Here is a 23,950-nt window from a genome sequence, read left to right as displayed (position 1 = left end):
TTGTCAGCCACAAACACACAGCCAAATGAACTGTCCACTGGCTGGTGAACCTGATTGATTTATTGTTTCTACTTCCTTTTTTATTTTAAGATTTTGTTTATTTATTCATGAGAGACACAGAGAGGCAGACACATAGGCAGAGGGAGAAGCAGGCTCACCGTGGGGAGCCTGATGCAGGACTTGATCCCAGAACCCTGGGATCACAACCTCAGCCAAAGGCAGATGCTCAACCACTGAGCCATTCAGGCACCCCTGTTTCTACTTACTTTTAAATGAGGAAGAACAAGCCTCCTGAAGTAAAAGATACAAAGATTTCTTAGTTTGGTGTCAGTGTGATTACAGGATTTTCACTATCTCTATTTCAGGCTGTTAATGCAATGACCAACAAAATATGAAAATAAAGACAAACATGTAGCATCTCTGAAAACGAGGAAAGGTCCATGAAAAGGTCAAGACTGGAGACCATGGTTAAAGGTTGACTCACCAATTCACTACAAGAAAATGAATCTGTATTCTCAGGATGAAAATGAGCAGGGACGGTGAAGAATGGAAGAGAAGTTCTGGCTGAATAGAAGAGAACTGATTGCCTTTCAATTCCCAGTGTTAGTGGCCTTGGAGTTTGCTCTTCATCTGCCGGAGCATGAAGCCATGCCCCATTACAGACGTCTGATCCAGAGCTTCTAGCACAGGCCCCAAGGAGGGGTTAGGGACCACTTCCTCTGAGCTTGTGGAATTAGCACTTACTACTGGAAATGCAGAAACAGAACTCAGCATACCAACCTGTTTTCCTCTCAACATGTTTTTGTGTAGAAGCAGTACTGGAAACTTTTCAGGAGTCCCAGTCTGGTTAGCCAGCATGAGCTGTGAGCGGGTGATTACGCAGCAGCCGAAGGGGAGACCTGTGCAGGAGGTGGTCAAGGGCCTTTCGGCTTTCACCTGACTGGCATTCCCAGCTGTTCCCGCCCTGGTGTTCTTCTGGGTGTACACAGACCTCCCAAGCATGGTCCATGGTCTCCCCTCCAGTCTTGGCCCCACGCAAGAGAGCAGAGTTCTAAAGCAGAAGGGAAGAGAACTTCAGTGGCGGGGGGAAGCTTTTAAAGGATACCCTTACTGTGTCAAAAAAAAAAAAAAAAGAATACTATCAACATTGACTAATAAGAGAAAATGAGATATAGAGACAAAGATAAAACACAGGGATAGTGAAGAAACACAGTACTGCTTGTACTTCCTTTTTATTGATTTGAATCAACCATTTTTGAAAGTATCAATTCTCACTCCTCTTTATCTGTGACTTGAATCACATTTCTTAGACCGATTGATTTCTTATTGTTCACCTAGGATAGGTTTCCCCCCCCCCCTCAATCTTTTTTTGTTTTTTCTCTGTTCTTTAGTTGGGATATTTTTTACTGATTTGTCTTAAATTTCATTAACCCTTTTATTCTTTTATATTCCAACTCTTTGTAAGCTAACCATATAGATTTTTTTATTTCATACATTGTATTGTTCACCTCTGGAACTTTATATTGCTATTTCTGTATATTTATAGTCTGTCTTCTGAAAGACTTCATCTGTTCATTTATTCTATTAATATATTTCTTTAAATTCTTAATCATATTTATAATAGTGATCTTAAAGTCCTTATGTGATGATTATAATACCTACATCATCTCAAGATTTCTATTGACTACTTTTTATCTAATTATGTTTTCTATTTTTCTAAGTCTTTGCGGGTACAATAATTTTAGATTATAAGGTGAACATTGTGGATGATCGATTGTAAGGATTCTTGATAATACTAGTTTCTTCTTAAAAACATTGAATTTTGTCCTGGCAGGCAGTCAATTTACTAGATCTTGAATCTGTCACTTTTAGTTTTATGTTTTGTTTAAACTTTATGTTTTGTTTTGTTTCTATTTCATCTTTAATCTCAGGGTGTGGCCTTATTTCTAGTACTTGATCTTTACTTCTGTATTTTCCTTTTCTGGGGTCCCAGTTGAATGCCTGAAGGGTTCAATGAGATTTCTTTACTCTGACACAGCTAGTACTCCAATATATCCCAGCACTGCAAAACTTCCAGTGTCTTCTCTTTTCATCTCTTAACTTTGAAGCAGCTTTTTCTATTAGGCTTTTTGAAATCTTTCTCTGTAGGTGTACAGCTTAGACCTTGGTTAAAGACTCAAGAGTAATCTCCATGACTTCTAGGTCTCACATCTGTGTATCTCCTGGATCTCATTTTTTTAAACTCTGTCTTAAAAACTCTACTTCTTTTAAGTGCCTGGAAGCCCAACTTCTGCCTCATTAGCTTAGCAAGACTGCTTCTCTGCTTTGGCTCCAATGTCTCTTAGTTTTGATAGATGTGTGTTTCTAGGCAGAAAGCCTAAGTGATTATAGTGTTTATCTCACTTTGTTTCCCTTCTTTCAAGTTCGATCTTGCCTATTGTGCAATGACTAGAAACTATTGTCTTGTATGTCTTGTTAAGCTCATAGTCACATAGAATGTGTGTATGTATGAGGTAAATTAAATATCGGTTTTCCTATCATTTAAAAGAAAAGTTGATGAGATTTTAAAAGAAAAACAAGAAGATGTAGAGTGTTACAATTCATGATATTAAAACACATTATAATATTACAATATTTTTTTAAAAGGCTGTAATGACTCCAGGATAGACATATTATGTTGAACAGTGATGTGTACTATACTCCTATAAACTTTCAATACTGTATTCAACAATGTTGTATTATCACACATCTAGTATATACCCTATTTCTTGTACACTCATTATGTTGATTTGTATCATTTTTTTTATTGCTTCTTCCAAGAGTGTTCTCATTGTGGCTTTATATCTGGCAAAATATCTAAGACTTTATATGCCTAAGGACATAAAGTTCTTCTTTTTCAGTATTTTAAATATACTACTCCTCTGTCCTTTTGCCTTCAGTGGTGCTGTTGAGAGATTAGACATTAATCTTTTGTTTGTGGGTGATCTACTCTTTTCCTTTACATAGTTTTATTATTTTAATATTGTATTTGTTATTCTTAAGTTCCATGATCACTGAGATGTAATTCCCCTAATGTTTGTGGATTTTATTTTCCCCCACTGGCCTGCTAGTGTCTTTTGTTTGTTTGTTTGTTTGTTTGTTAGTGTCTTGCTAAAGTACATAGAGTAGTGGCTTCTTCTTGCTCACCAGGTCCAATTATCATCAATGTTTTGGACCAGTATGATGGAAGAAGTGAGGGAAGAAAAAGATGATCAAGTTCTTTCCCTGTGATCTATGTTATGATGTAAGTCTGATGAGTTTATACACGCCTTTGGTAAGACTATGAAGACTTTTCAATTCAGATGGTCTATAAATCATTAGAGCAAGAACGAAAAAGCCTTGACCTGATCAATAGTTGCATACGAGGTGTCAGGGGATGTACTGACTTGTTTAAGCAATGAAACCATATCTAGAACTGCAGCTATAATTTGAGTCACCACCACCTGATTGCACTTATGGTAATTCACTTTTATTCTCAGAGTAATCTAATTTCTGCACAGGCCAAATAGGCTGAATTGGAATGTGGTAGGAAGGAATTTAATACTAAATGTTGGCAAAAATGGAAGATGGGGTGCTTTATGAATACTTGGGCATATATACTTGCACAGAAATTTGGGAAACCAATCTATTAGTATGTAGTAAAACTGCCCTCTGATCCAACAGCATACATCTATCTATCTATCTATCTATCTATCTATCTATCTATCTATCTATATTGATATATATATGTATGTATTGATATGTATATAAGATGGAAGAAGAAAGTCCTTGAATACAGTATGCTAGCATTTTCATTTTTATTGTTAAATCTGTGCAAATTGAATGAAAATGTATACCACAGTATTAAAAATGGTTACCTCAAGTTAAAGGAATTAATAATTGTAAATTCTAGATTTTTTTCTTATTTTTGCTTTGACAACATATTTTTAAGTAATAGATAACTAGGAAAACTGTCCTAATATGATGTAAAATAAGAAAGCAGTATGCAAACCGTATGTATAAAATATGCATGTAATAAAGGAAAATGGAAATATGCCAAATGTTAACAGCTTTTATCTTTCACTATTATTATCATTTCATTTTCCCCTTGATATTTTCTTTTATATAAATATATAATAAATATAATTTCTTTGTAACATAAAATTATCATCTTTTTAAAATGTTTCTACCATTTGATCAAGTTTAGAATAATTTATGGAGATATTAAATGAACTAATAAATATTTTTAAAGATTTATTAGAGATAAAATTGGAATTATCTTATTAAAAAGAAATAATTATAAATATCTATTAAGCAGAAATGCTTAACTATTGAACTCATTTTGCAAATATTTAGTATTGAATATTGATAAAGCATTTGATACATTTTCAAGTTTAAAAAGCAGATTAAAGTGTGGTACTGGCACAAAAACAGACACATAGATCAATGGAACAGAATAGAGAATCCAGAAATGGACCCTCAACTTTATGGTCAACTAATATTCGACAAAGCAGGAAAGACTATCCACTGGAAAAAAAGACAGTCTCTTCAATAAATGGTGCTGGGAAAATTGGGCATCCACATGCAGAATAATGAAACTAGACCATTCTCTTACACCATTCACAAAGATAAACTCAAAATGGATGAAAGATCTAAATGTGAGACAAGAACCATCAAAATCCTAGAGGAGAACACAGGCAACACCCTTTTTGAACTTGGCCACAGCAACTTCTTGCAAGATACATCTATGACAGCAAGGGAAACAAAAGCAAAAATGAACTATTGGGACTTCATCAAGATAAAAAGCTTCTGCACAGCAAAAGAAACAGTCAACAAAACTAAAAGACAACCTACAGAATGGGAGAAGATATTTGCAAATGATATATCAGATAAAGGACTAATATCCAAGATCTATAAGGAACTTATTAAACTCAACACCCAAGAAACAAACAATCCAATCATGAAATGGGAAGAAGACATGAACAGAAATTTCACCAAAGAAGACACAGACATGGCCAACAAGCACATGAGAAAATGCTCCGCATCCCTTGCCATCAGGGAAATACAAATCAAAAGCACAATAACATAGCACCTCACACCAGTGAGAATGGGGAAAATTAACAAGACAGGAAACAACAAATGTTGGAGATGATGTGGAGAAAGGGGAACCCTCTTGCCCTCTTGGTGGGAATGTGAACTGGTGCAGCCACTCTGGAAAACTGTATGGAGGTTCCTCAAAGAGTTAAAAATAGACCTGCCCTACGATCCAGCAACTGCACTGCTGGGGATTTACCCCAAAGATACAGATGCTGAAATGGCAGGACACCTGCACCCCAATGTTTATAGTGGCAATGTCCACAATAGCCAAACTGTGGAAGGAGCCTCAGTGTCCATCGCCAGATGAGTGGATAAAGAAGATGTGGTTTATGTATAGAATGGAATATTACTCAGCCATTAGAAACAAATACCCACCATTTGCTTCGACGTGGATGGAACTGGAGGGTATTATGCTGAGTGAAGTAAGTCAATCAGAGAAGGACAAACATTATATGGTCTCATTCTTTTGAGGAATATAAAAAATAGTGAAAGAGAATAATGGGGAAAGGAGAGAAAATGAGTGAAAATATCAGAGAGGGAGACAGAACATGAGAGACTCCTAACTCTGGGAAACGAACAAGGGATAGTGGAAAGGGACGTGGGGGGGTGTGACTGGGTGACGGGCACTGAGGGGGGCACTTGACGGGATGAACACTGGGTGTTATGCTATGTATTGGCAAATTGAACTCCAATAAAAAATTTTTTAAAAAAGCAGATTAAGGAGGATCCCTGGGTGGCGCAGTGGTTTGGCGCCTGCCTTTGGCCCGGGGCGCGATCCTGGAGACCCGGGATCGAATCCCACGTCGGGCTCCCGGTGCATGGAGCCTGCTTCTCCCTCTGCCTGTGTCTCTGCCTCTCTCTCTCTCTCTGTGACTATCATAAATGAATGAAAATTAAAAAAAAAATTAAAAAAGCAGATTAAAATACGATGTTAGTATGATTTTGTGGACCCAAGATATGTGTTCATACACTAAGAAAAATATGCTAGAAGGATACATCAGATGTTCTCAGTGGTTGTCTCTATATAGCTTTGTGGTGGGAGAAATATTGGATTTTATTTGTCTTTATTTTTCTGAATTTTCCAATGTAGTTTTCAAAATACACATCACATTTTAAAATTACATATTATAAAAGTGATTTTTCTCCTTCTATACATTATTTTTTTAATTTAGCATAAAAAAGAAACAAAAAATAATGCAAAGAAATGTAAAAAAAGTAATTAGAAAATGATAGGAAATACGAATATAGGCAATATAGAAACAAATGGGATGTAATAAAATATAAAGACAATGTTCAGCCACTTATTTTATTATATTTTTTTTCAGCCACTTATTTTAATGACAAGAATCAATTATATTCAAATTAAGTCTTCCAGAATATTTTACTTATATCTAATATTTTTAAAAATTATTTATTTATTTATTCATGAGAGAGAGAGAGAGAGAGAGAGAGAGACAGGTAGACAGAGAAGCAGGCTCCCTACAGGGAGCCTGACGTGGAACTCAATCCCAGGTCTCCAAGATCACACCCTGGACTGAAGGCGGCGCTAAACCGCTGAGCCACCCAGGCTGTCCTTATAGCTAATATTTGTATAGAAAGTTGAGGCTTTCAATAGTTATTTTCTAAAAGCTGTTTAAAAAATGTTTTCTTTTTTCAAGAAAAGCAATCAGCTATTGAGATTTAAATCTGTAACAAATATAGGTAATTAAAAAATACACCATTTTGCTATATTGGTGTTTACTTAGTGTAGGAAAAGATGATGATGCTTACCTGGTTATTTCAGTGCAGATTGACACTAGGTATTGCATAGTAATTATATGTTTCATCTTCATATATCTGAGCAAATACTATCTATAACAAGTGTAGGTTTCATTTTGTTACCGATACTTCTGTATCAAAAATGTTTATGTGAAAGAATGTGTAGAATGTCTGAAAAAAAAGTTAGGTATTTGTGTTTTTTTCTTAAGAATTTATTTATTTATTTATGAGACACACACACAGAGAGAGACAGAGAGAGGCAGAGACATACACAGGGAGAGAAGCCGGCTTCTTATAGGGAGCCCGATGCGGGATTCGATCCCCAGACCTGGGATCATGCCCTGAGCTGAAGGACACTGAACCACCCAGGTGTCCCTTTTGTGCTTCTTTTAAGAGATTTACCCCAAAGATACAGATGCAATGAAACGCCGGGACACCTGCACCCCGCTGTTTCTAGCAGCAATGTCCACAATAGCCACACTGTGGAAGGAGCCTCGGTGTCCATCGAAAGATGAATGGATAAAGAAGATGTGGTTTATGTATACAATGGAATATTCCTCAGCCATTAGAAACAATGAATACACACCATTTGCTTCTATGTGGATGGAACTGGAGGGTATTATGCTGAGTGAAATAAGTCAATCGCAGAAGGACAAACATTATATGGTCTCATTCATTTGGGGAATATAATAAAAAATAGTGAAAGGGAATAAAGGGGAAAGGAGAAAAAATGATTGGGAAATATCAGAAAGGGAGACAGAACATGAAAGACTCCTAACTCTGGGAAACGAACTAGGGGTGGTGGAAGGGGAGGAGGGCGGGGGTGGGGGTGACTGGGTGGTGGGCACTGAGGGGGGCACTTGACGGGATGAGCACTGGGTGTTACTCTGTTGGCAAATTGAACACCAATAGAAAATAAATTTATTATTTAAAAAAAGTCATTTAATCTGCTATATGTTCATTCTTCAGATTATAAACCTTTCCTTGGACCTTTAAGGGAATTTATTTAAAATATGTGTAAGTATTATTTTATTTTATTTTTATTTATTTATTTTTTAATAATAAATTTATTTTTTATTGGTGTTCAATTTGCCAACATACAGAATAACACCCAGTGCTCATCCCATCAAGTGCCCACCTCAGTGCACGCCACTCAGTTATTTTATTATTTTAAATCTGTTTCGTACAGAAACCTTGGCTCCTTACTTTCTCCTGAGCAAAATCTAAACACTTTATCCTTAGACTCAAAACTCTCTAGAGTAAGGTCCCTATACACTTTTAAAATCTTAAAATATATATGTACACACACATACATATACACATATACACACATATATTTATATACATAAATATAAAACTTAGATATATTTTGAAAATCTTTTATACTTTCTACTTCCAAAATCTTATATATATATACACACACACATTTATATATGTATATATGTGAATATATATGTATATTTTTCCTTCACCCCAAATGCCTTGCATTCTTTCCACAGCAGTGTACTCATCATTTTCTGAACATACTACATTTTCCATGTCAGTTTCTTATCCCAGAATATCCTTACTGTATATCTCCACCTGTCAAATTTCTACCCATCTTCCAAGAACTATCTTATGTCATCTGCTCCACAAAGCTGTCTCTAAATTTAGATTATGCTCATTATTCAGGTATTTTAAGGTATTTAAAAAATATTTTTGCCTGAGGGGGTGGATTTTTCTAATAAGTAATGTCAATGTTTGTAGTATCTCCTTCGATAAGTGATTCTCTTCAGAAACAAGTAAGAACAGTAACATAATATTAATTTTCTTCCCTTTGGTAAACATTTGCAACTTTGTCACACACATTGGTGATTTTCATGAGCAGGTACGAAACATTTTAATTCACTGGAATGTGTGTCTTGTAATGAGGCAAAGAGGAAGAAATCCAGCTAGATGGCTATCCGACATGACATGGTCTTCTTCTTTATAGCTGCAGAACTAGAAACCTATTATCATGCATATGATGTGCCACTCTTCTAGAAGTATCTGTAGGGAAGACTTGGCATGAGATCTAGCTATTAAAATCTTTCATACTATTCTTACTATGTTAGGGGTATAGCAACCACATAGTTTGTGGGATAAAATAAAGTACATCTTCATTCTTCATGTCAAAGATAGGAATATTTTTCTTCATTCTGTCCTGGAAATGAATAATTTTAGTTGGCAGATCCCACAACTGGAGGCATCCTGAAATGCCTAAGTAGATCCCAGGTATCCTCAGTTTGGAAGCTTAGGTCTATGGCTTTCTAAGATGACTTATAAAAGATTGTGCGATTGTGAGATTTTAAGGACTTTCTGCAGTAATTGGAAGTCAGGGTCTGTGGTTTTCACAGCTTTTCGAGAGTCGATCTAGCTCAGTTCCACCTCCAGCACATTCCAGGCAGTTAGCTCTATAATGAAAGAAGCTCTAAGGATAAAGGAAGGAATGATTCTTTTACTCTGGGTATTTTTATTGTCCAGTCACTTCATAATCAATGATTCAAGATTAATGAATAATTGCTAAGTATCTTATTGAAAGAGACATTCTAGATAGCTAATCATTTTGAATTTTGTTTTTATGGAATTACAGGCATTTTACAATGCAAAGCAATAAGCTAACATTTGAGTTTACTAACAACATTGTCTGCTACAGTGTGGATGTCTAATTAAACTTACAATATTAAGATATATTACTTGTAAATAACAGTGATTTTTCCCAGCAAACATAAAGGCATTTATCCTATCCAAATTACCGGTTTTTAGCTGTGTGTTTGTAGATTCAAAATTTGAATTTTACAATTATACTAACATTTACAGATTCATCTAAAAATTCTTTTTTTAAAAAGATTTATTTATTTTAGAGTGAGAGAAAGAGGGGGCAGGGACAGAAGGAGAAGAAGAGAGAGAATCTCAAGCAGACTCCCCTTGTAGAGCAGAGCCCAATGTAGGACTCCATCTCAGGACCCTAAGATCATGATCCTCATGAACCAAAACTCAGAGTCAGAGCTTAACTAAGTCACCTTGGTACCCCTCATCTAAAAATTCTTAAAGCATGTATTTTAAAACCGGAATCTTTGAAAAACAAAACAAAATGGCAAGCAAAAAAACCTGTTAAAAGGCATTTTTAAAAAAAAGGCATTTGACTTAAAAATACCAGATTTTTAAAATGTTTAGTAAATCACTGTTTTCATGACAGTATAATATTAAATCAGAATAAATGGACAATACTATTTTCATAGTTATACTTTAAGTCTATATTGGGCATTGTTTTGATTTTATTGTTTTATTCATTTTCCAGGATATATGGACAATGATTAGCAATTTAAAGAGGGAATCACATCAAACTCCTAGTATAAAATTTGCAATTTCTGTGTATCCAGAAACAATACATGATGATGTTATTACACTTCTTTGGACATTGTTACTTGAGAGTTAAAGGAAACTCTAAATCAGCTCATATGCTGTGGTTTGTGATTATCTTTCTCTGTGTGAGAAAGATAATCTTTCTCTGAATTCTATAAATGATGAATCTTATTGTTGTTATTAGGGGCATAAAGCAGAAGATATACCATTAAATTCCAAACTATTATAGACCTTTAGTTCTAATGGGAAGATTTATTTTCCAATTCCAAATATTTTTATTCCTCCATCTTCTTTATAATCTTTTTTCAATATATATTTTTTGAATATATACCATGTGCAAGTGTACAACTAAGAAATAAGGATATGAATTCCCATTTCCATAAGCCTTTCATTTGTGTTCTGTCACTGAGTCATTATTTTATTGTAAGGTTAATGATAGTAGGTTTGAGTGAGGGTTCAGTCATTTCACTAGAAATTGAAAATTGATTTTGTTTAATGTTTGTTGTATCATCATTTAGATTAAAAAATAATTTTAAAAATTTCTCAGAAATTTGTGCCAGATTTGTTTTCCAAAAGAAGAAAAAAAGACTTTATTTTGATATATTTCACTGACAGATTTCTTTACAACTAAATAAATTGAGCAATATTTAGCTTTATGTTCCTCAACCCCTCAAAAATTTTATTATTAAATAATAAACCAATAAATATTTGTCCATAATTGACTATGTCAAAGTCAGTTTAGATGAGCATCAGACATTCTACTTAAAAATGCATGAGGAAACCTTAGAAGCATGCCTGGAGTGAAAATTCCCAGTTAAGTTCCTTGACCTGGGTTGAAGAGATATTTTCAGGCAGATAGTATAATAAGCATATCTTTTACCTCATAAGTGTATTGAGCCAAGGTATCACATTCTCTGAAGCTTAGTTTATATTTTATGAAATTCTTAATACTCAGATCTGTAAGAATCCTAATGTTTGACATGACCACATAAAGATCACTGTGACAACCAACCATACTGATTTCTTTAGTGGTCTAGAAAAAAAATCAAATGCCAGAAATCTGGAAGCTTAAATCATTTCTCTGGGTATGATCTTCCTTCAAATGATTATTCTCAGGAAGTCAGACCTAGTATTCTAAGATTAAAAACTCTTTCAGAAAAGATCCTTTACAACATCAAGTGATTTTTGAGAATTAAGTATGTCATGTTCTTTGTGATTAAGTGCTCAGTACTACTAAGGGTTACTATGCATTTAATCATTGATTCATTCAATGCACATTTATTAAACATATTTTTATGCCAAACAAAGTGCAAGGCTTTGTGATGTCAAATGAACAAGAGTGCTCTTTGCCCTTGAGTTATTTGCAAGTAGAGTTAGACATAAAGACATTTCAATTATTTGTAACTTCTACAGTAGATATGTGAACAAAATGTTATGAAATCATTGAATAAGGAGCAGTGAAGGATGCCTTTCTATAAATGAGATGAAGCAAAAGTTTGGCACTTTATCACTAAAATATGGTTGTTTCCTATAGAGAAAGTCTTACTTAGAAATGCTTATTGTGGGGAGGGTGATTAGGTGGCTCAGTTGGTTAAACATCTGCCTTCAGCGTAGGTTATGATCCCGGAGTCCTGGGATGGATTCTCACATCGGCCCCTTTGCTCAGCAGGGAGTCTGCTTCTCCCTCTGCCTCTCTCCCTTGCTTGTGCTCTCTCTCACTCTCTCATAAATAAATAATTTTTTTAAAGAAATAGTAATTGTACTAAGTAACATGTATTAGGTTTTCACCAAGTGTGAAACATTGTTCTAAAAATGTTTAAATAATATTAATAATATTAATCCCCCCATCCTTATCCAATTTACAACAGTGGGATAAACGAACATAGATGCTATACTTGTGGTTCTCACACTGCACCAAGGTGCCCTGATGCACCACAACAAACTCAGGACAACATGGAATATATTTGCTTTTTAAGGGTAATATAGTGATACCTGATAACTATGAAACTTCACAATTTCACATTAGATTTCACTAACTTATTTTTAATTAAAATAATAATTTTTAAGAGATTTTTAGGAATGATTTTTTTCCTAAGTTATCTGATTTGTTAGTATCTAACTATTTACAGTAATCTGTTATCACACTATGTATATCTGTGGTTATCTATTGTATTGTTTTCTCTTCCATTTCTCATTTTGGTTTTTGACTTTTCTCTCTCTTTCTCTCTCTTTTTTTTTTTTCTTAGTCTAGTTTAAAGCCTTGCCAATTTTGTTTATTTTTCGGGAAAAACTGGTCATTACTTTCAATGTTATGTTAATGTTTATTTTGGTCTCTATCCTTTCTTTGTTATATACTAACAAAGTATATGAATACTAAGTTTGAATACTAAGTTTCAGCTCTGTTTCTTCTTATTCTCATTCCTTGTAATGTAATGTTAAATTGTTTCTTTTTCTTCCTTTTTTTTTTTTTTTGGACCTCCTTTTCTTAATATAAGCATTTATAGCATGAATTTCATTCTAACAGTTGCCTTTGCTGCATTCCATAGGTTTTGGAATATTGTGTTTTATTTATTTATTTATTTTTTGTTTTGAGACATATTTTGATTTGACATTTGATTTGTTTGGCCCATGGCTTGTGCAGTAGTGAGTTAATATTTACATATTAAATATTTAGTATTTACATTGTAGATTTTCCAGCTTTTTTTCATTGTTGATCTTTAGTTTTATACCATGTGGTTGGAAAACATACTTGGGATGATTTCTCTTTCCTTAAATTTATAGTATTTGTTATGTCCCTTTTAAGTGATTTAATCAGGGGATTATTCTGTGTGTACTTGAAGAAATGTGTATTCTATTTTTCTTGTTTTATATATCTTTTAGAACCATGTATTCTGAAGTATGCATCAAGTAAAAAAATTCTTGTTGAGAAAAAAAAAAACAGCACATACTATCTATCCAAAAATCAATATGGAAGAGGCAAAATAATATAGTAGATAATTTTATTCAACATCCTCTGATTCTTTTATGCCAACCAATCTTGGGTAGCCTGCTCATTTAACTGAAGTTCACTCTATTTACTAGTTCATTTCTTCATGTTTCAGTTTATGTGAAAATGTGACTTCAAGATAGAGATTAAAGATGTAGGAAAGCAAATACCACATTTTGTTGTCTGCCAACTAATTTATACAGGAGAGGCAATGAAGTGTGATAGAACACTAGTTGCAGAATTAGATGACTTTTTATACAACTACTTGCATGCACTTGGTTAAATCCATTTCTCTTTTGAAGTAATTTTTTCCTTATTTGCATAAGACAAAGTTCAATAGCATGGTATTCTTTAAATAGCTATTCTAATGATGCATATTTTTACCATATTTTAATATTTTTAAAGAATATAATCTATGTGAAATCACTACAAGAAACTCACTATTGTTGAATGGTGTATTTAAATTATGTATCATATATTGAATACTTCTGTAAACAGACAAAGAGAAGACATCACCTGAATTCCATCCTTCATGGTCACTAGACATGATAAAAACCATTGAACAAGACAGTCCTTAGCATTTGATCAAACAAATTATACATTTGAACCTGAGAGGCCCTGTTTTTATTGTTTTAAAACCAGACTATAAAATAAATCTATCTTGCTCTGGTTGCATTGTGGTTCTCTACAAATGGGGCATTGGTGCATGTAAACAAAATAGTTCCACTTAGAGCACATAGCACAGAGCCTTCTGTCCTGTTTTCAGTGACCTGGAAAGTACAAAGAGAGCCATGGCACAAAAATGGCTTTACTAGTATATTTGTAGACAGATAGAACCCTCACTATCACCATAAATTTAAGATCTATCCACTTCCTCCAAGAAAAGTATAATAGGAGAAACAGAAATATTGAGTTCTGTTTCATAACATTTTCATTTGGAAGATTGTGAAAAAGGAGAGGGAAATAGATTGGGAAAATCTTTACCCCTGACATGAAGTAATAATAAATTAAGAACTTAAAAGAGGAAAAAATTTCTACCAGTAGCTTATAGAATTTTATTCACAATTGTATTCCTTTCTAAATAATATTTTACCTATTTGATGTAGCTAAAATTACTCTTCTGCACCAAGCTCATTTAATCACTGGCATTGGTGTCTTTAGTCTTCATAAGTAGAAAAAAAAAAAAACAAACTCAAATGCATTAGACAGTTTTATTGCTTACTAAAAAGATAATAGAGAAATAGCTTATTGAAATATATTTGTATGTTATAAATTGATTTATGGTCATCACTTTCAGTGAAGTAACTTCTTTTATGTAAGATTATAGATATAATCTATCTTTATAACTACTTTTTGAGGAATTCATGGAGGTGATTTAATATTTCTTAAGAGAAGAAAGTTAAACTGATTTGGAAATGTGTTTGTATAGAATCACACTGCAGTTTTGTTTTGTTTTTGCTTTGTTTAAAGTTCTATTATATTTTCCTCTGCAACTCAGACATGTTGGAATATACTTATATTAAAAAATATATCTGTTCTAGATTCAGATAATTAATAAGTGAGATTCAATTGTAAATGATTGTTTTTTAAAAATCTAGTGTTGATGAGACTAAGGCCACAGCTGCATTTATTTGGCTTAGCAAAGTAAAAGTAGAACTCTCAAAGCTCTAAAGCCAATCAGTTCTTCTAACTTTGATGCTTTAATGCTTCATAATTTACAACTAATACTGTAGTTTGTACATTTGAAGAGATTATGTAAACACTCGAGACATTCATCTTTAATGTTCCCATTTATGCAAAAGAAGAAGGCTTTGCGTATTTCATTTATATACACGAATTTCTGATATTTGAAATGGAGTTTAATTTTTATACTCTTCCCTTCAAGGTGTCACTTTAAGATGCTAGAATTCATCTCTTCCTAATAACTGTTCATTTATTAAAATTTTGTTTTACCTTTTTAGTGATATGTAGGACTTTATTATTACCTTGATCAGTAAACCTTACTTTCTGTGTTAAAGCTAGACATTTTAAAAAATAGAATGCTTTATTTCATTTACTACTGAGTGATTTAATTCTTTCATGTTGTTAGGATTCTGTTCTGTATTTCTGTTTTAGTAGATGTTAGTGTTTGTCTTTTATTAAATTAAGCTGTAGCTGTGTTTTTTAATGAATATCTCACTAGTATTTTGAAACCTAGTGAGGATCTTTTCCCTTCTCATTTTCATCAACCAGCTCTTTTTCCCCTTTAATATTGAACATCTATAAATATTTATCTGTATTTTAAATATACTTGTAGTTATCATCAAGGCTAGTCTATTTAGCAAGTCAGTCAATGTAAGTAAGCACATCGCTCATTTTAATTGTATTAATTCGCCTTCTCAGAGAAAGAAGGCGAAGCTTCCATCTGTCTCTGTCAATTTTGTTTCTTTCCAAGGAGATGACAAAGACATTTTTACCATATAGGTGTGAAATGCACAAGTGTGGTAACCCAAGTTCACTCCCACGCCTACTCATTCCCCCATAAATCATCCTACCAGCAAGTGGAAAGCTTAAGGATGAGTGACACTAGTGGGTTCAGAATCCTTACTCTCAGTCTCTATTTAAAAAGCAAAAATCCCAAGCCAGAAAGCTTCAGTGAGTTCCTAATGCTTTTCTACTGCTATAGGACTTGCAGCTGAACTATTAGTGATGACCTACCCTGCTGGGATATTGCACAGTCCCTTCATGCATGAAATTAATTCCTTAGTAAAGGCAAAATAAAGTCTCATGAAGCCCCCTCACTGTAATTTTGAAAGAATCAAGACAGGAAATGTTTGAGAAAGAAAATGTCTTATGTAAGATATAAAATATAGGTTTATAGATTTGACTAGCCATAAAAAATAAAGATTTAAGTAATATTTTATGTGGGGATTGCTATAACATGTTAAATTAGTAAAATCATCCAAGGGTAACATACTTTTCTACTTAAAAGGTAATAGGATCTTTTGCTACATAGACTCTCTGCCTGGGGCAGCAGGACACAATGACATTGCCTTGCTTTGTGGCAAGGAAAAATATTCCCCTCCTTCTGACTGTTTTCCCACAGAGTTCATACTTATTTCTAACTTTTTTTCATACCTGACCTTCAGCTCTCCATTTCAAGTGATTCCCTTGATTACCACAGCTATGCTTTTAGCAGATTGACAAGTCAAATTATGCTTTCTTATGTCTGTATAGAGTCTTGTAGTCAGAGAAGTCAGAGTAGGGATGCATGAAGAAAATTCACTCTACCTAAACTTGCCCTAACCACATCTTTTATTAGCTTTAAAGTATTTGGAAAAAGGTAACAGGACTCTCCTCATTCAAGTAAATAGACTGTCACTTAGTTTCTAAAACGTTGGCTGTTGGGCTCCCAAATGGATTTTTTTTTCATTCAATGAAGTAATTTTATACAGACGAAATGTAAAAATTGTAGAAGACTTAAATTTTAGATTAGAAATAACCTTAGAAGTAAAATATTTGTGTTCATCCCTATGAGATAGAAAGAAAGAAATTGAGACCCAATATATTTATGTAACTGAGTTCTCACTCTTAATGGTTAAAGTAGAATCCAATTTCCTCCTATTCTAATTGCTGAGAAACACTCCATTTGCACATGTAATTACCAACTTGTACTTTTATCATAATACTTGCAATGCTAAGAAGTAGAATGATAAATACTAAATTTTCAATAAAGAGAATGAGTATTAAGAAGGTTTCCTATAGGCCAGCTGGTTACGTTGGTCAAATATTTAGGGAAAGGGTGGTTGGAAATTTAAGTAAGGAGAAACAATATTTCTGTGGTGTTTTACATGCAACTTTTCCCTTAAATTAATCCTAAAATGTTAACAGTAACTTTTATCACAACTTACCTTCTTTTTTTTTTTTTGATTAATAAACTTTATTCTGTAGTTTCAGGTGCATACCAAAACCAAGCAAAAGTATGGAGGGTTTCCATATAGTGCCTGTTTCCACCCATGCACAACTTCCTCCACTTGTTGACAGCCTGTACCACAGTGGATGAATGCACATTGACACATCATTATCACCTAACATCCATAGTTTACATTAGGATTCACTCCTGGCATTGTACATTCTATGGATTCTAAGGACATGCATTTGTTATGTAATATCATATATACATATATAGTTTCATTGTCCTAAAAATCTTTTGTGCTCTTATTTACTTTTTCACTCAACCCCTGGCAACCACTGATCAATTATATTTCCATAGTTTTGCCTCTTCCACAATGTCATATAGTTGGAGTCATACAGTATGTACCCTTTTCAGATTGGCCTTTTTACACTTAGTAATGTGAATAAAGGTTCTTCCAGGTTTTGTTTTTTTTTTACCCACTGATTTTTGGTAATATGATTTTTCCATACTTTTTTTTCTTTTCCTACTGCCACTGAAGTATAAAATCATTCAGAGATCGGAGAGTGAGGTTAGTGGGGTACAGTTAAGGATATGGCTGATTCATCTTTTTCTGAGGTTCTAAGTTACCTTCAAGTTTTAAGAGAATTTGTAGGAATAATCTAGTCAGACAGAAACAGCATATATGGGGAAATGTAATTAAATAGCTTGGATTTTTACAAAATCCATTATTTATGGCTTTATAACATCTCTTCATAAAACCTCATTGAAAGGAATTCCAACAGGTTCTAAGGCATCATCCAGAATAATGTGCTACAGAATCACAGGTGGCATGCATGGGAGTATAAACCATAGGGACTTCAGCAAAGAGCATTCATTCAACAACTTAAAACAGGAGATACCAGAAGTTAATATTTAGGAAACTCAGAAATCAAATTAAGGAATTTCCTTCTTAATAGGGGTATCTCTTTCCATTATGCCATCCATTTTTGCTCTTGTCTAGATGATTATACTGATTTGAGAGGATCGTCACAAAATCACAGGTTTGCCTTTCTGTTATTCTGAGAAGGAATTTCAGTTATCAAAAGAAAATTCTAGTTCTAGAGAAGTAATGTAGAAGATGAAATTCTAAAGAGGTCATATTAGAACTCGTCAATCTATAATGAACATTATACTCTCAAAAACAAACAACAAATTTAATATTGAAATTGCAACTTTAGAAGAATTTGGGACACAGTTTCCTGAATTTTATAAGAAAGGACATTGACACCTGATTTTGAATTGATATTTATTATGCTTAATTTTGCCTACTATAAAAACCAAGATCAACTATCACATTTATAGAATTCAGGTCTCTTTCTTTTTCCCTTTTTAATTTTTTTGAAGGTAATGTTTGCATATGGTTAAAAAGATAAAATAGTGCCGAAGAGATTACAATAAAGAGTAACTCTCTATATTCACCTCAGTCAACCAAGTTATGCTGCTACTTGTCCTGCCTCCCAGGGAAAAAAAATGTTTTTTAACCTTTATGATAATTATTACCAAGCAACTAAATAAGAGACAAAATTTTATTTTTACCAACTTAAGATCCTGTTTATCTATTGACTCAGCATTATGAGAGTTGAAGATTTCTGTGAAATCCTCTCTATTTTAATAGGTATTAGTTTTCATTTGTCTATTGGCTAATTTTTAATGTTAAAACTCTATCTCCATATGTTCAGTTTCTGTTTCAACATTTGGAAGTCGCCACTCTGTCGTAAAGACAAGTAAAAAAGGTGAATAATCTGAAAAACCAACTACTCGACTTGAATCTCTAAGATTGGGAGGGACACAGGGCAAATCACCACCCCTAAAATTGGAAATACAGGCCAATATAGAGAGTCCTGGCTTCCCAGAGACACAAGTGGAAACTGCCAGAGAAACCAGTGTCAAGGTAGGAAATCTGAACTGTAATTGATATATTTCTGGAGGCTTAGTGTGGACAACTCTGAAAGTTAAAATCTCCAAAGGAACCCAGTGAAATTGGAAGGGGTATCCCCTATACTTTTGTGAGTTTTACTTCCTGGAACTCAACCAGATTCTTATATGCTGGAGAAAAATCCTCTATGCTTCCAACAGGGAGAGGGGGAAATGAATCATTTTGAAATATTCCAGAGCATTCTGTTCTCAAGTCTTGCCCTCAGGAGAAACTAGTTAACCAGAACCTAACCTGCTGGGATATTATGAGAGCCTAAGTGACCTGGCAGAAAGAAATATCCAATTCCAGCCCACTCTAGCCATCCAAGGAGAGAAAAACAAAACAAAACAAAACAAAAAACAAAAAGCCTAACACTTGGGAAGTTGCACTAAAGACTGTGATTTAATCATAAGAACAATAGAATATTTTGTCTCCTCTCACACCTTACCACTACATTACTAAGGCCTACTTACAATAATTCTTTTTACATGGTGCATCACATCTAGTATCAAGAAAAATTACAATGTATACTAAAAGACAAACAATATTATTTGAAGAGAGAAAGCAAGATAAGAATCAGACATGGCAGAGATGTTGAAATTATCATACTGGGAATTTAAAACAACTGTGAGTGATACGCTAAGCATGAAAGAACAGATGGACAATGTAAGGAGAAAGATGGAAATCCTAAGAATAAAAAAGAAATGCTAGAGATAAAAAACACTGTAACAGAAATGAATGGTTTTGATGAGCTTGTTAGTAGACTGAGGGAAGAATCTCTGAGCTAAAGGATATATGAATAGAAACTTTCAAAACTAAAAAGCAAAGAGAATAAAATCTGGGGAAAAAATCAGAACAGATTATCCAGGGATTGCGAGGTAACTGTGTAAGTATGATATATACATAATGAGACCTACCAGAAGGGGTAAAAAGAGAGAAAGGAATATGAAACAATAATGACAGAATTTTCTCAGATTAGTGTCAGATACCAAACCACAGATCCAGGATACAGTTAGCAAGATAAAATTCCAAATAAACTGCACCTACATTTATCATTTTCAAACAACAGAAAATTGAAGGGAAAATAAAATCCTTAAAGAAGCCAGAGGGGGAAAAGTACCTTACCTATAGAGTATGAAAGATGAGAATGACATCTGTCTTCTCAGAAATGCAAGCAAAAGAGAATGGAGTGAAATATTTAAAGTGTTGAGAGAAAAAATTCCCAGCAACCTAGAATTCTGTACTAAGTCAAATTTTTCTTCAAAAGTGAAGAAATGAAGACTTCCTCAGACAAACAGAAATTAAGAGAATTTGTTGCAAGTAGACCTGTTATGCAAAATATCTTAAAAGAAGTTCATTAGAAGAAAAATAATATATGTCAGAAATTCGAATCTGCATAAAGTAAGGAAGACCATCAATGGAGGAATAAGTGAAAATAAAATATAACTCTCTTTTTTATTTTATCTATTTTAATTGATCTAACAGTTTGTTCAAAATAATGTCAACAATGTATTTAATTATGTGTATATATGTGTGTGTGTGTGTGTGTGCTTATGCATGTTTATATATAAATGAGATAAATCACAGCAATGATATAAGGCCAGAAGGGAGGAATTAGGATTATTTTGTTATTATAAGGTACACACTTGTGAAACAATATACTGTTATTTCAAAGTAGCCTTGGATTATTATAAATTGCCAACTCCAGAGCAACCACTAAAAAAGTCTTAAAAGTTTTAAAGAAAAGTATAACTGATAAACTAAGACCAAAAAATGGAATTATTTAAAATATTTAATTAAAACCACAGAAGGCAGAAAAATAGTAGAAGACAAAATTAGGAGCAAGAATAAGAGCAACAAATAGAAAACAGTAACAGATATGGTGGTTATTAATCCAATTATATCAATAATCACTTTGAACATCAGTGGATTAAATGCAGCAATTAAAAGACAGGAATGGTTCAAGTAGATCCAAAAGCAAGTTCCAGCTATATGTTGATTAAAATCCACTTTAAATATAAAAACATATATAGATTAAAAGTAAATGGATAGAGAAATGTATATTGTGCTAACATTAATCAAAAGAAAGCAGAAGTAGGTATATTAATTTCAGATAGAGCAAATTTCAAAGCAAGGAAAGTTATCAGAGATAAAGGCATTACATCATGATAAAAGTTGGTCATTTCTCCAAGAAAAAATAGCAATCTCGGACATGTGTGCACTTAACAACAGTGTTAAACTATGTGAAGCAAGAAGTCCACTATCATACTTGGAGACTTCAGCATCTCTTGTCAGAAATGGACAGATCCACCAAACGGAGTATTAGGACATAGTCGAACACCACTGTAATATAGTCAGTCAACTATATTTCAGGGATCTGTTTCTGGGCTCTCTATTCTGTCCTATTGACCCATTTGTTTGTTTGTTTACTTATTTGCCAATACCACATTGTCTTGATTGCTTAGTTTTTTGTTTGTTTTTTTTTTAAGATTTTATTTATTTTTCATGAGAGACACACAGAGAGGCAGAGACACAGGCAGAGGGAGAAGCAGGCTCCATGCAGGGAGCCTGATGCGGGACTTGATGCCGGGACTCTAGAATCACACCCTGGGCTGAAGGCAGCGCTAAACCGCTGAGCCACCCAGGGATCCCCTGATTGCTTAATTTTATAATAAGTCTTGAAGTTAGGTAATAAGTCTTGAAGTTGAGGAGTGACAGTCCTCCATGTTTGTTCTTCTCCTTCAATATTAGGTTGGCTACTCAAGGCCTTTTGCCTCCCTATATAAATCTCAGAATTAGCTTGAAAAAGGAGCAAAAACAATACTATGGAGGAAGGATAGTCTTTTCAATAAACGGTGCTGGAACAACTGATATCTATGTGCAAAAATAATGAATCCAAACACAAGTTTTAACTCTCTTCACATCAATTAACTCAGAATGAATCACAGACCTAAATGTAAAATGCAAAACTAAAAATCTTCTACAAAACTCCTGAAATGCAAATTAAAACAATGAGATACCACTACACATCCATTAGAATGGCTAAATCTGAAACACTGTCAACAATAAATGCTGATGAGGATATGGAGCAACAGGAATTCTCATTTGTTGGTGGTGAGAATGCAAAATAGTACAGCCCCTTTGGAAGAGTGGCAGTTTCTTACAATACTAGATATACTCTGACCATATTACCAGGTCACATACTGTGGTATTTACCTGCAGGAATTGAAAACTTATGTTCACTAAAAACTTACAAACGAATGATTACAACAACTTTATTCATAATTGCCAACCAAGATGTCCTTCATTAGGTGAATGGATAAATAAACTATAGTACATCCAAACAATGGGATATTATTGAAGTCTAAAAAGAAATAATCTTTCAAGCATTGGGACAACATGGAGGAATCTTAAGTGCATGTTACTAAGTGAAAGAAGCCCTATGAAAAGGCTGTAACTGTGTTATCCTAACATTCTGGAAAAGGCAAAACTACGGAGACAGTGAAAAGATCAGTAGTTGCCAGAGGGAGACGAGGGTGGGAGAGGGAGATTATATACAGAGGACAGAAGAATTTTAGGACAGTGAGAATACTTTGTATGATACTATAATGATGGATATATGTCATTGTATTATACATTTGTCCAAACCTATAGAATGTACAGTACCGAGTGAACTGTAATGTAAACTGTGGACTTTGAGTGATTATGATGTGTCAATGGAGGTTCATCAATTATAACAAACATACTGCTTTGAGAGGAATGTTGAGAATGGAGGAGTTTGTATGGGAGTAAGAGGTTTATGGATTATCTCTGTACCTTCCCATTTGCTTTAAACCTGAAACTTCTCTAAAAAATAGTCTTGAATAAAAGACTATTATTCCATCACATTTGAGATAGCATCTGTTGACCAGGGGATACCCTGACTATTTGATGAGATTATTAGTGTCTCTTTGTTCTCTCCCCTTTACCCTTCCATCATGCCTGCTTATTTCCTATCAGCTGTACCTTTACTTTTCTATAGGTTTTTGACCAAAAACATTAATATTATGTTTTATAAGTATATTTAAATCCTATTCAATTTATTAACCACTATGGACTCTGTTATTGTCTTAATTTTAATATAGAGAGTATCATTATAGTAAAACAAAAACAATGAGTGACTTTACTGTCTGCAAACTTCAGATTTTTTTTAAGTTTATAGTTAAGCTGAAACAATTGAGACCAGTGTTTTATGAGAGCGACAGATGATGATTTAGGCTCTGTTATTATTTTTATCATCTCTGGACAAACTTCTGACGAACAACATAGGATTATATGTAGCACTTATTGATCCCTTCGTGACCTTTAACTCCAAGTCCATTAATCAGTTATAGATCTAATCAAATTAATATAGTATAGGCCAGCAGCTTTGGTATAATCTGCACTTAGAAATAGTCTCCTGATGAGTCAGATAATAATTTCCTGCACAGTAAAGAGAGCTGTGTATTGGCGTCCCTCCTCTCCAACTAATTATGTAATAACTTGGTACTCTTTGAGTAGTTTGCCATAGATACCTGCTGGTTCTCCAACTGGAAAGAAGAGGCAAACAATCTCTTGTGTATTTTGGGAGCATTGTTTTACTGTCACAAATTGGGAATGGTGTTAGCATATTATCTAACTAATGTCAGATAGAATGGCTAATCATCAACTATTTTGAGTGAATAATCATTTTTGGCAATGAGCATCCACTCTTCATCTAGTTTGTAGTGAACAGGTTTACAGTGTTCCCTAAATTTTGATGCATCAGAATCCCTTAGGAAGCATTTTAGATATACAGTTTCCTTGGGCCCACTCACAGAGATTCTCAGTTAGTGGATGT

General features: G+C 33.8%; 1 long non-coding RNA gene across 21 annotated transcripts in view; it reads left to right on the top strand.

The window, feature by feature from the left end:
* LOC144288544 (uncharacterized) overlaps positions 1-23,950 on the top strand; it is a 493,091-nt gene that overhangs the window by 281,323 nt on the left and 187,818 nt on the right. For 9 of the 21 annotated variants that reach the window (XR_013356480.1, XR_013356473.1, XR_013356471.1 and 6 more), the window contains one exon: positions 366-1,136. The exons of 11 other annotated variants lie outside the window; for them this stretch is intronic. This is a non-coding gene — a long non-coding RNA (uncharacterized LOC144288544). Of the gene's footprint in view, positions 1-365; positions 3,284-4,411; positions 5,708-23,950 lie in introns of those variants that run through there. One more of the 21 variants, XR_013356456.1, reaches the window with a different exon arrangement.

Source organism: Canis aureus, chromosome 18 (genome assembly GCF_053574225.1).
Source record: "Canis aureus isolate CA01 chromosome 18, VMU_Caureus_v.1.0, whole genome shotgun sequence".
Lineage (NCBI taxonomy): Eukaryota > Metazoa > Chordata > Mammalia > Carnivora > Canidae > Canis > Canis aureus.
This window is presented reverse-complemented; position numbering and strand designations above follow the sequence as displayed.